Source organism: Diuraphis noxia, unplaced genomic scaffold (assembly GCF_037042655.1).
Source record: "Diuraphis noxia isolate RWA-SAM2 unplaced genomic scaffold, SU_Dnox_SAM2 contig0005, whole genome shotgun sequence".
NCBI classification, from domain to species: Eukaryota; Metazoa; Arthropoda; class Insecta; order Hemiptera; family Aphididae; genus Diuraphis; species Diuraphis noxia.
In genome coordinates, this window is record NW_028301715.1 from 29,939,019 (window position 1) to 29,953,534 (window position 14,516).

The following is a 14,516-nucleotide window of genomic DNA, read 5'->3' on the forward strand; positions in this document are numbered from 1 at the left end:
CATACATAAGGGACATCATTTAGATGTTAACGTCCAGTTGCTGGGAACATAACTTAAACTGACATTACAACAATTGATTTAAAGTGTAAACTGTAAATAGTTACTACCGTGTAGTAATCCAGCATTAAAAGTGAAGCTATATTTAATTATCAATTATTATTATATTCACGGTGAGGTGAAACGGTGTATTTAAAGAATTTCACTAAAAACACTTAAGTAGTAAGCCAATGAAGTATGAGATTATTTTCAATGCATGAAATCATATTCGAAAGAAATTATTTCACAATTTACTATTGCAAATAACTTGTAAATCACAACGTTTTAATTTTATCTTAGTTTTATTGGAAAACAAATAAATAAGCCGAATACTTTTTTGGAATCTAACTATCACTGTTTGACGTTCATATAGTATTTAAAACAGATTTGAATTTGATGTGTAATGTAATACTAATAACACGCGTCTTAATATTAAAGAGTCAGAGTTATTTTAATAGATAGTATTAAAATATTGGATGTATATTGTGTAAACAAAATTTTCTGCGAGTGATGTATTAATTAATGATGGATACTTTGGAAGTATAAAGTAACATAATTCAAACACTACAACATAATCAAACAAATATACTAAATTGGATAACAAATAAAAATAATAAAAATAATTTATTATATGTATGAAATTCTTAAATAAATGGGAATATGAAATTATTTCCATTAAATTCTAAAAATCATAAACGTTTTAATAAAAACGTATAAAATGTTACTGCACTTACATTAATTAAAAACCTTTTTTAATTAAATAACAATATTATACTCTCAATCATAATATTTTATACAAGAATATTTGATTTTAAATTATTTATAAATGTCGGTAGGTGTGTAAGCAGACAGTATATATTACTGCTATAAACAATTGCTATTCATGGATAAAAGTGAAAATGCATATTTATTGTCAATACTAGGAGCCAAGCCATACTAAATTTTAAAGAATTATTAAAACAGAATTCTTTTTTTTTTATTTTACAATATATAGGTAGGTATCTACCAATAATCTAGTGATTTTAGAGCATGCGTATTAGATATTTTTTTTTTTTTTGTAACTTACATACTTACATTCACTAACCCAAGAAAAGGTAAAATATAATACTACATCTAAAAATATCGTCTTTGGTTTATTGAAAAAACACATTTTTTGTCTCTTCCTAAGAATTGTAATAATGATCATATTGTAAGTATATTACCTATTATGTTTAAATGAATACAATATTAACGCATGAAAAATATTCCATATTTAGGTGTAAAAAATTTAACAAAAAAAAATTCTTACGCTTGTATTCATATGTCGTTAAGTTATTAATTGTAGAATTAATTTTTATAAAAATATTAGAAATGTATTTTGAAAACTTTTTTCGTGCAAATTCAAGTATGAGTATTTAAATATATACTTTTTAAAAGTATTTTTTACACGACTGCTTTTGAAGCTCTTTTGTACACACAAATTAAAATCAAGCTTTGGATTATTTTAATTGCTGAAGTTTTATTACTTTGCATTTCTTTATCGAGTTAATCAACACAAAAGAAAAAAAAAAAAAAGATTTATTTTTAATTATTAGCGTTTCACATTTTACTCGAGTTAACTGTGTTTTAGTATGAATATAGATGATAATATATATATATATATATATATTATATATATATATATATATAAACACATATTATAATTTATAACTATGTAGTGTGCTTAAACATATTATATAGCAATCGTAACTTCGTGAATAATGAAAGATGAATATTAATAGTAGATAAGCTTATATTTATAATATATAAATAAGCATTTATTAATAATCTTGTGCAATTTAATAAACCAACTATAAACCAAATAATTCATTCAACATCTTTGTCATCATTTTCGTAGTGAAAACATACACAACAAGGTGCAAACCATCGTAAAAAAAATTATGATTAAGTCATAAAAATGGATTTTATTGATATAAAACATTGCTTAATTAATTTATCATAATCTATAATTTATTTTAATAATTATAAGTCTTAATTTTTATAAAAACGTTAGTTCGTATTATATTTTTAATCTTTCTAAATCACGAATGATAATTTATTCCATATCTATCAATAATTATATTGATAATTTTATTATGATTTCTACAAATAATACATTTTTATAGTGAAATGAGTTCATCGAAATATTGAATCCCATGAATGCAATAATAATTTACATCAACTGTTCTAGTAATTATATTATTTTCATACATTTTAAACCAATGATATTTAGATGAAAAAAAAAATTATTGAATTATTTTTATTCACATAAATTATACAGTTTCCCTTCTGCATTTGATTCATTCTAAAATAATTAAAATTACAACTACGGCCATCGGTTGATTACCGTTTGAGTACTAATTATTCATGTCACTGCTAAAGTGAAAACTATTTGTATCTAGAGGTATATAATAATTACGAAGCTATAGGATAAATTTTCGATTCAGCTAGTTGATATTAAAATAATTTTCGTATTAAATAACTAAGAAAAACGTGATAAAAAAAATATATATTTCAAACATGATTTTTACATGTATACGTACAAACATAACAAAGGTTTTTGTTCCATTAGTAATCTCGCCTTCACTATGCGTCTTTTTCCAGATGATGTTTTATCATCAACCGCCTCAGATAAACAGTTTTTTTCACCTACACGATTTTCACCCAGTACCATTTATAAGGGAAATTAAATGTCTCACATAGATTTAAACTTTCTTTTTGTCACATAACTCACAGCCCTATTGAATCCACAACTTTAACTTTTTAATTCAGGCCAACATCTCGAAACGTGAAGGTTAAACTTTTGTTTTTAAAAATATTACAAAATATATAAGCAATATACAATATTTGTTATAAAATCGTATTTTAATTACCTGATATGCATTGTATAACTTTTTTTTCTTCTGACTTTATGAATTGCGTACTATTATCTGAAATAAAATAAAACATATAATTATAGTCGATTATAGTTATCAGTGATAATTTATCACCGTAAGGTATAGAGCAATGGAATACGCAACACAAATTGTGTTATTGTTGGACCCTACAATATTGTTATGCGTAAATTATCAATTGATTTTTCCATCACCCTTAACGCATATCTACATGCTCTGTTAATTGTTGTATTAATTCAGTGAAAGTAAATAAGAAAAATTAGCAGGAAATAACACATTCTTTAAAAAATATATTATTCTATTATTTTAATTTATATTATCTATTACACATATTGCCATATAACTACCATCCGTCTCTCCTTTGACACCTAAACATTATATAATAGTAATTGAATAATTTTTTGTTTGTGTATTTATTTTTTGTTACTTAATTCTTTTTACCGATGATAACATTTATAATATATTAATATAATTGTATGGAAAACACATTTGAAAATTAAATGTACATATTTCACATTAAAAAAAAAAAAAATATTTGAAATATTGGTCATAGAAAGAAAAAATGTAAAAAAAAATATTTTTTAGTTTATTTTTATATTTTTGTGATAAATAATAAATAAATAAAGGCTTTGACGGCGGCGGCGAAGACTCTTGGAGAGTCATAAAGCCAAGAAGAAGAAGAAGAAGTGATAAATAATCACAAAAATCTAAATTGTTTTAATTAGTGTCTTTATAAGCGTTATTCTTATGGTAACAAAAAGCTTCAAGTGCAGGAAAAATTTGTAAAAAATCAATAAATAAGATAGTCAAAAAAATTTACTCTTAAAAGAAAACGATATTAGTTAATCATAACCAAATTGTATTTGTTTAAATATATAATGAAAGAAATAATTACAAGATAATCTACATAAATTAAATTTTGATAAATAAAATAAAATTTCTATAACTATTCTCTAATCAGTGTTACAAATTTATTCCAGGAAATTTTGACAGTGAAATCTAATTAATGTATAATTTGAACAAATCTATTTTAAATGCTTTTAATAAAGTTATATAACAACAGTATTTGATAACCACTTAAAACGAAATATGTGTGTTAATTATTTGACTTAATTAACAAGTAGAATATTACAAGTTATATATTTACATTAAATTATATTTAAGTCCTAAGTAAGTGTTTGTAAAGAAGCTTATAGCAGTAATGTTTATAAAAAATACCATAAAAAAAATTAAAATTAACTTGGCTTATGATTATTTGCTATGGTTATTTTTAACTGGTTATATACCCATTTATGTAACACAAAAAAAATGTTAGATAAATATATAAATGTATTTAGGAATATAAAACTAAATTTGTTTTCCTTAGTATTGGGACATCGTTGAAATCAGCTACAAGACATGAAATTATAATGAATATACTGTCCGTTAGCCAATAAGCAGGATTGTGAGAACAAAAACAATTTTTTTAAATATTTTAAGAAAAAACAAAAATATATCATATAATTAAATAGAATAATAAATTTAACTAATAGATTTTATAATTAGAACATCTGAATAAAATATTATGTATAGTATGTTATACTAGCACAATATTATGTAGTGCGCGGATTACCGTAAATTTAACGAATACTGTATATAAGGTATATGCAATCTACCGCAAATAAAGAGTTTGACAATTATAAAAATAATAATATTTTCAATATCCAGTTATGAAAAAAAACTTAGATATACAAATTAAATAGAAAATAGCACAATAGTTGTAAATTTGGTAAATTTAAAGAACGAAGTGTGTGGTGTGTGTGACGTTACATACATTTAGTGAACTACTTGCACTATATAAGCTATACGTATAAATTTATGGTCATAAGCAAATGTTCGTAACGCAATTAATATCTTACAGTTGAAACTGGGCACAAAACTACATAACGTGACTTCGTAAAAAATTAAGTAGATACTCAATTACACGCGCTGATGTGTGGGGAGGATAGAACTGACTTTTGGCATGTGTGGATACCTACCCACGTAACCGTCAATCACTGTGATAACTTCGTCGAATCTGAAACAGGAACACACAAACGCAGGAATGGATGTACGTGAAGGCCCTTAATAGGATTAAAATCGTATAAACTGTATGTGAAACAAGTGAAAAACTCCACAGATTCCTCATGTGCACATTATATTAAATAAATAAAATTTGATTAGTAATGAGTACTTTAAAACTACTAATTACTAATGAATGATTCAGATACACGTCATGGAGTTTGATGGAGAAGTTTAAACTAAAATTATTCACTCTTGAATCATTTTTTAGAGTTATTATTGTTATATACAATTTCATTTAGTTTAAAAGTAATAAACATTTAAAAAAAATGATATATCTTTATCTAATTTAGTTTCCAAATATATGTATAAGTACATATATATTTAAGATACGTAATGCACTATAACTTGTAAAAGGTATGTTCAGTGGGATTGTATAACGTATACAGCGTAGCCGACGCCTCCGAGTTGGGGAAAACAATTAATTTTCCATGCTGTGACGTAAACTATTTCTTAATATACTATATACCTTTCTTGGCAAATTTGAATCATTAGATTTTAATAATGGTAACCTTTTTCTAAACAGATAGGAAAATGTTTGATCATATTGTAGGACCTGTTCTTTTTTAAAAATATTTAAAAATACTGCTTCTAATTCATTATATCATTATTATTATCAAAAGATTAATAAACAATCATGTTTTAGTTTAAATTAGATAGGTTGATATACAATATTTGTTACATTGTCTTAAATAAAAAAAATCATGAAACCTATACCAATATTATCATTAAAATATATTTATAATAAAGCATGCATGCATTTTCGTAGTTCTATAATACTCGTGTAAAGATAAGTTATGCTGTGGGGAAAAATGAAACCTTACTACAAAAGTTTTAATCATAGCGTCTCATTCAGTAAAACTTTTAATTATTTTTCGTGGCAGTATTCCATTATTTTTTTTGAAATTCATTAACCAGTTACAAATGCTTTTTTATAATTTTTTTCTATAAGAGAAAAAATTATTCAACATTTTTAAATTTTCAATACAAAAATGAAAAAAATTTTCTCAAACTCTAATTAACAAAAAAATTATATAATGAACTTAAATATCTTGATGTTTAACATATACAACTAACAACTTACTTAGTCTCGCCTTTTTAAATTGACAAAAATTAGCAGTCACATGCGTCTGTTACTATAAATAATTTTTACATTTAACAATAAACTAAAAAAAAAAAATACTAATCTATTTGTTAAATGGTTTTTAATTATTTATTCATAAAACGAAACAGTAATGAACTACCATGTGATGGTATGTAAATTATAATAATAATATATTATAGTGCGTAGTTACCTTCCAAGTGTTACATTACAGCTAAGCGCTAGAAAGTATTTATGTATAATAAGCTGATCCCCTTGCTCTTCGCAGCCCGTTAAAGTTAACAGTTATTAGATGTATTGAATTATTTCTTGAAAGTATTCTTATTTGTCAATTAAATACTGGATATTTAAAAAAATAAAAAGTAGTTATTTGTCAAATACATAAACACCCAATCAAATTTTACGTTAAAAATTCTAATTATTTTTATTTATTATAACTTTTATTCGACTGAATGTCCAATTTAAACAGCAAATTAAAATCTGTTTTTTTTTTAATATCTATTGTAAGCCTCTTTAAGTTTAAAACACAATGTTAATCCCTGTAATAAATTAAGCTTCAATTTTTTGAAAGGTTAATTGTATTATATATTTTTCACTATGTACACACGCACACACATATATAAATATAAATCTTAGAATTGATCGTTTAAAGTATATAGTTCAAAAAACGTCTTATAAACATCACAACAAGCCAAGTGCGACTTTTGAATGAGATGATTTACTCAAATTTTGAACATAAAAATAAAAATTATATAAAATTGTGCAGTTTTACATCAATATCATTTGTACGGTTTTTTTTTTATTTATTATAGTATTGTATACCAATATCAATATCCATAAGAACTACGTAAGTACCGAGGTAAGTACCTTCTTATATAATTGGTATAATCCCTGTATAATAATATGAAGACCTTATATTTCTACAATAGCGAGTTTAACATTAGATGTAAGCAAATTTGCTGTCTACATGACGTCTGCTATACAGCTATAATTATTAATAAAAAAAATATGTATAAACACATTCGCATATTTGTTGTAAAATCGAGTGATGTAAGAAAATTCACTGTATTGATTATAATTGTTTTAAACACTAGTCTATTTATAGATCGTAATAACATTATCGTGTGCGAATTATGATAATTAATAACGAATTTGACGACCGTTGCCTTGAGTCTATATACCACATTATATTTTTATACACATACTTATACCTACTACTGATACTATCTACCGTAAAATTTGTACCTATGCATATGCGTGCATGAGTGTTATTTCACAAAACTTCACGCACTATATGAACATACCATAATATTTTGTACTTGTACAACCATATGAGTGTACTCATTTACTGTTCATGTTTCCACGCGGTGGTATGGTATACTCGGAGATTTTAAATGTAGATGTCACGAAGTGTTTTTAAAATTAGATAGGTATTATTGGGTGGCAGTATTGTGATAAATAGTACTCCCCAGACTATAGTTTTTTTTGTGGTGAAAAAAAAAGTTACTATTTGGTTCATATCGGTGATTAATCATATCAATATACAACGCAAAACTATTTTGGTACCATTATTGTTTAATGTAATATCCGATTTTTAAGTAAGAAACGCTAACGGCATGGTTAATATTTATTTCGTTTTGATCATTATTCTCTCGGCCCGTGTCCTAACATTATTCTCTGTAATGCCACAATGGGAAACGTCAAAAATTAAATTACAAAAGACAGAAATAAAAATGTATATTATATGTTGTCCAATATACGATCCAATGAACAATGAATCATCTCATTTTTATATCCTGCGGAGACGGGTTCGTTGAGTGCCGTCCTAGTATATATTAATATCAGTAATAGTATTTACTTTATACATAATAAAATGCATAATTTACAAATTAATGTACACAATTTGAGAATTCTGACGAAAAAATATACGTCGTAAAATATTATGGCACCTAGGAACATTTTAAAAGAGTATTTTTTTCATATATTCGAATATTCGAATAATTTTGTTTATAATTTAAGTGAATTTTTTTTTAGAAATTGAGTACGTTGTATACTGTTGCACGTATTTTTGATTAAACACAGCACATAAAATAAATTCAAAAATTTATTCTACTATCCAAAATATACAATAAACATTATACACAATGTATAGCGTAGGTACTCTGTAAACGCGATAAGGATTTACAATTAAAATAAAATAATTCAATAAGTCAGTTAAATCATTTTTTTTTTTTAACATCTCAATATAAATGACTTGATTTTATTATTAATCTGTGATTCGATTTCCTAACGCAATTTAACGGAACTGATGAGTCTATGCATAATAGACTATGGATATTGGATAATATTTCTTTTATTCTACGGAAAGTTTATCTTGAAATGTTTCCTATAGAATATTGATAAATGTATAAATATATTTTAAATAATTAATATAAAAAAATTAACTTAGAATTTTGTTTAAAAAATTCGTTTGAGAAAAATTATTATAATTAAAAAATTATTACGTGTTTTCGTAAAATATAATTATCAATAATAGATACAATCATAAGAGCCTGTCAGTTATCATTATGGTAAGTAACTGTCAAACGTTATCAAACAAACGTTGTCTAGATATCAAAATAATATTAAATTATTGTACATAATATGTATATTGATATTATCAAATATTAGAATAATTTTTTAAATTTTTTACTATATTTCATTAAAAATAAAATTGGTATCACATTTAATATATTATAATTTGCACAGACAACACGATAATATTAAACACAAATAAATGATGTGCTGTTGAACCATTTAACTACAAAATTAATAAAAGGTGCATGTTTAATATAAATTAATTTTAATGATCATTTAAATGTTAGAATAATGTAATTTAATATTAAGTATCTTATAATACTAATTTTTGAAACACAATATTTTGAATAATTTGGGATAGATGATATTATAACTAAGAATATTTTACTTTTAAAACATGAAAATATGATCACATTATTACACCGATGTATAAACATATTATATATTAATGTACACAATCGATTGAGATAAAAAATTTATAAATATATTAATTCGTTATATATGTATATATTACATATAATATGTAAAGTCACAAACCAGCTTAAGTGAAATTATAATTTTTTTTCATTCATTAGTTGTTAGATTTTAAGATTATAATATTTATTTAACAATAAGGACTAAGCCAAAATACTCGATGAATATAAGGCAGTAACCAATTAATAATTATAATAAATGATAATATCTACAAGTAACAATAAAATAAAATACAAAAAATAATAATAATATTAGTCAGATTAAACGTCTAGGAAAATATTAAAAATCTAGGTTGGTACCACTCAATCATGAATGAAATGCGTATATTGTTGATAGTTTAAGTGATACTATAAATAATATGCCTGGGGGATAGGGGAGGCGTTATAATATTTTACTATGACTGGACTTGATTGAACAAATATTGATCACAATAATATGCAGGTATATATACACCAATTCAAAGGTTAACTCAGAATATTATCGTTGACTGCTTATTATACTTACATATTTACATAATTCGAATACTTATATTATATGTACTTATATCATTGTTTATTATTATTCTGTTTGATATGGTACCTTACCTAATCCAACCTATGACGAAAACATAATAACATGGAAAATATATATAAAATGAAGAAATTAAACTGAATTACAGAAGGTTAAAATAATATCAGCTACAGTAATAAGGAATAACATATCGGTATCGTAGATACTGAAGCAGACTCGTACAACCATTAGATAAAATAAAATATAATATGATGATACATCATACATAATAATATAAAACAATATACCCGTATACTAATTCGATTACATGTTGGAAAAATATACCTAACTAAAATACCAGCTAAGTTAATTTTGAAAAAACTTATAGGTAGGTATATGGTTATTGGGAAAACGCATTGATGATGAAAACCAATCAAATTAAAATATTAATCTTGAGACAGATATTCAAGGCCTACATTGATGTTTTACACGATTTATATACCTAACCTAACGGTAGGTACATCGTATTTTTTTATTGTTATTTACCATAAAAAGTTGAAACATTCCACAAACCACAATTAACTAATATGTAGCTGTATTGCATTAGTATATATATATTTTTTTTTTTTTTGTAACGTTGCGATTAATCGCTTTATAACATCGGCATTTCTGATTGTATTTTTAAAATATAATTTTTTTATTAAGTTGTTTTGCAATCAACGTACAATAATATTATTTGTAAATATTTACATACACATTTTACAAAATAAAAATAAATAAAATCATTAATTGAGGCTCATATTTTTAACGGTTTTTGCCTCAATGTAAAACGTGAAAATCAGAGATATTTCCTACAATAGATGACAACAACTATATGGATCCAAGGTGCTTTTATTATATTAGTACGACTATCTAAACGTAGGTGTGCAGCAATGCCGATTGATTAATGTAAAGCATTAAGGCCTATCCATAACAAACAATTATTCTATACACTATGTAACTGGGATACGAAACTTATATCTTGCCATATTTAAATTATGTTCTTTACACTTAAAGAATAGGTAGCTTATGTAACTATTGTATCTGCGCGTCATAATGTATTGATTATTAATTTTCACTGGTTAACTATTGATCATAATTTCCATCATAGAATTTCAAACGCACTCGACGGAGAGCTGTCACAACTCAAGTGTATAAAGTCGAGGAAATATTGTTAATAACCGAACACAACGCGTTTTACTAGTTATTTATTATTTATACAATGTACTGAGTAATAGATTTATGAATATTTATACGTAGCGAGTAGTATTAAAATAGTTATAATTACGTACAACGCTCAAAGTAGAAAATAATCAATTAATTTACTAGTGAAGTTAACACAAGATTTATATAAGTATTGTGATAGACATTTTGTTGAAAATTAAATCTATTACGCACAGACTCAAAAAATACACGGGAAATAAAAAAAAAATCTATAGATATTCAAAATCAAAAATAATTGGTTATAATACTATATCCCTAACATGATATGATCTCAGATTGCATAGGTGCTATGTATAAGACATTCTACTGCATTCTCTGATACCGAATCGGAACCACACGTTCCTTTCTGCAAACAGGGGATCGCGAAAGAATCACTGTTGTGAACTGTACCGGATGCGTTTGAGTGGGTTGCTTTTTCACTTTTCATTTGATCAACCAAATAAAATTAGTCGTATGTGACTTATTATTATTCTGGATATGACAAAAGTATTTACATAATATGTATGAATACAATGATTGTAAGCTAATAACCATGATTTTGATGCTGTAACAATAAAAAAATAAAATAAAATAATTTATTGATTTTACTCGTTGCTGTTGGATGGATAATATTATTAGCCAATTAACATGCCCATGTTTATCACCTGTGTCATTATAATACATGCCTAACAATTAACCAGAGAGACATAGATAATGTTTCATATTTTATTAAATAATCAATGATTGGCAAGACCCGGACGAACCACTACACCAATTATGATATTGACCCTTTGTTAATGTAATTAATGTTATGTTTTATTTGAGTGTGTAATTCAGATTATATGTTTTTGAGTTGTATATTTCTATTCACTTAACTATATTTTAAGCAAAAAAATAATTTATTTAGCTATCCAATAACTATCGTAAACGATATTTTTATTTTCAATAATCATTATTTTATTGAACATAATAATGCACGTATTGTATTCGTGCAAAGATAAACCAAGATAATTTAATAAGTATACAATAAAAAAACTGCCCCTTAAAAAATGCACATAAAATATTAGAAATCTTTTGTCAATTTTTGAACTAAAATAATTTTAAATTAATTTGGAATCTCTAGAAAATTTAAGAATTAATATTATCTTTCCTTTACCAATAATATTCAAGGTATAATACGATATCAATTTTTCATAAATTTAATTATACAATCTATGAATTATTATTTCAAAAAAATTTTCATCATTAATAAAAAAAAAAAAATATTTTTTTTTTAAATGTATATACGATTCGTTTTCTTAAAAATAATTAACTATTACTATTATTATTATTTTTTTTTTAATATGAAATTTAATTACCAGATAGTCCAGCTTCATTACTTTGTTTTTATCTCTTGTTTGCTTATCTCATATGTAGTAAAACTTATAATAGGTACGTTTACGACAACGCATACCTATCTACACCCAGTTTCAACCATATTAAAATAATGTACAACATTCGTTGTCGTAAAATTATGATAGCAATATTTATTGTTAATATATCATTGTAATATAAATATTCAAGATTCTTGGTTTTACAATATGCATTGTTTTTTTGTGTATGCGATGCAGCTTTTGAGCTGTAAAAATATTTAATTTTCAATTGGACAAGGTTGGCACTTTAAGGGGTCAATAAGAAATGCTCAGTTATTTTCTAAATTCTCCAGAAGAAGAAAAATAGAGAAAACCAAATATTTTTACTCAATAATAGTTTTCCACAAAGCCAATTTCGATCATTTTTAGTAATTCGGATGATTGTAGAATTTAATTTTTCACCAAATATTTATATTTACATATTTTAAGCTTTATATTTTAAAAATGTTTTTATTTTAATTTTTTTTTCCGCTATTTATGGACAGTTGATATTTTTTGAGTAAAAAGTATTGTGAATTTAACTCTATGTTTCTCATGAGTTGCTCATATTCTAATTAAAAACGGTTAAATACATTTTAAAACTGTTTTAAGCATTTCAAATTCAAATTTTCGCAAAATTAATCAAAATCATCAATATTTGCAAATTATTTTGTTGTATAAAATGTATTTTAAAAAAAGTTAGCGTGCTTTTTTGGTGAGCAATTGGAAGTTCAAATTTTAACGATCTTAGATATTCAGAATATATTTATCATGTAAGTATTTTCGTTATTTTATTATAAATCGTAAAATATTAATCATAGAAACAAGAAACAAAAATAATTTAATATTATAATATCTTATTCTATGATTTTAGAACATTTAATTAAATGTTAAATTTCTTATTTCTTATTTAAATAAATTCTACATAAGAACTTAGGTATATAAGATATTTATAGGCGTTGTAAAGATTTAATTCATTTTTTGTTTTTATATAATAATAATAATAAATAAAATAACTTAATAAACAAGATTTTCTTCAAAATAATAATCATTCTTTCGTCAATTTAAGTACATAATATTATTACCTAGGTATTCTATTAAATATTGTCAACTACCAAATTTAGTCAATTTAAGTTTATTACGTAATATTGATATAATGTCTATTCAATGTCAATATTATCTAACCAAATCAACCATTGTCAATAATGACTAGTCATTACTGAAAATTACTGATTGCCGACATTGGTGGTTAGGTATATACATTATATATACGTTACACACAGAGTATAATTTCCTTCTCTTAGAATATAATTTAGTAATAACGTTTTTATTTACTTTGAAATAACATAAATATTATTCCTGATTATCTGTATAGTGCCTTCGTGTAACAAAATCTGCCTTTTATAAGTATAAATAAAGTACCTATTTTAGTTTTCACAATACAAAAGTATGTGATATCTACAATTTAAAAAGTTATAATTTTCATTCCGTAAAAGTCATAATACAATAAAATCAATATAATATTATAATTAATAAAATATACTACAGGGTAGGTTTCTTTAACAATAAAGATTAATGTTTTCTCATAAAGTACATGTTAATGTTTTTCAAATTATTTTAAATAAAATTGATTTAAAAAAATTCTATATTTATTAATGATTTTGAAAAAAAAAATTTAATATAGGTAATTTTATTTTTTAAGAATTCATTACTTGTAGAATAAGAACATAAAAATTATGGTCGAATTAGATTAGAATATTTTGATGTATAAATACCAATTTTTGTACTAGTATGCAGATTAATATTAAAAGTATTACTATAAAACATATACTCGTAGAATGCAGACAAACAGAAAATGCAAGAACCAAACACAACATCCCAGAATTTCTATACCAATCATTAGGTCCAAACGTATTAGCCATCAAACAGACACTAAACTTCATAAAAGAAAATGAAATTGAAAATTTATTGTAAACAAATAGTATAAAATAATATGTAAAAACTAAACTACCTATGTAAAAAATTATATAAAATCAATGTAAACAATGTCAGCCAATGGCCACCGCTGCCGAGGCTTATTCTAATAATAATAAAAAAAATAAATTATAAGTATTTTAGCAAAGTAAGTGGAAAACATTTATTGTGGTTGTCCCTATACCTATTACTCCATTTCGCTCATCTAAACATTAACAC

The 14,516-nt window shown here is 24.2% G+C and overlaps 1 protein-coding gene across 1 annotated transcript in view; it reads right to left on the reverse strand.

Annotated features, from left to right (window-relative positions):
* Nucleotides 1-14,516, reverse strand: part of LOC107163535 (octopamine receptor beta-2R-like) — a 167,906-nt gene that overhangs the window by 90,168 nt on the left and 63,222 nt on the right. Inside the window, exon 3 of the mRNA XM_015510992.2 lies at nt 2,928-2,984. The gene's annotated coding sequence lies outside the window, so the exon portion shown is untranslated. The remainder of the gene's footprint in view (nt 1-2,927; nt 2,985-14,516) is intronic.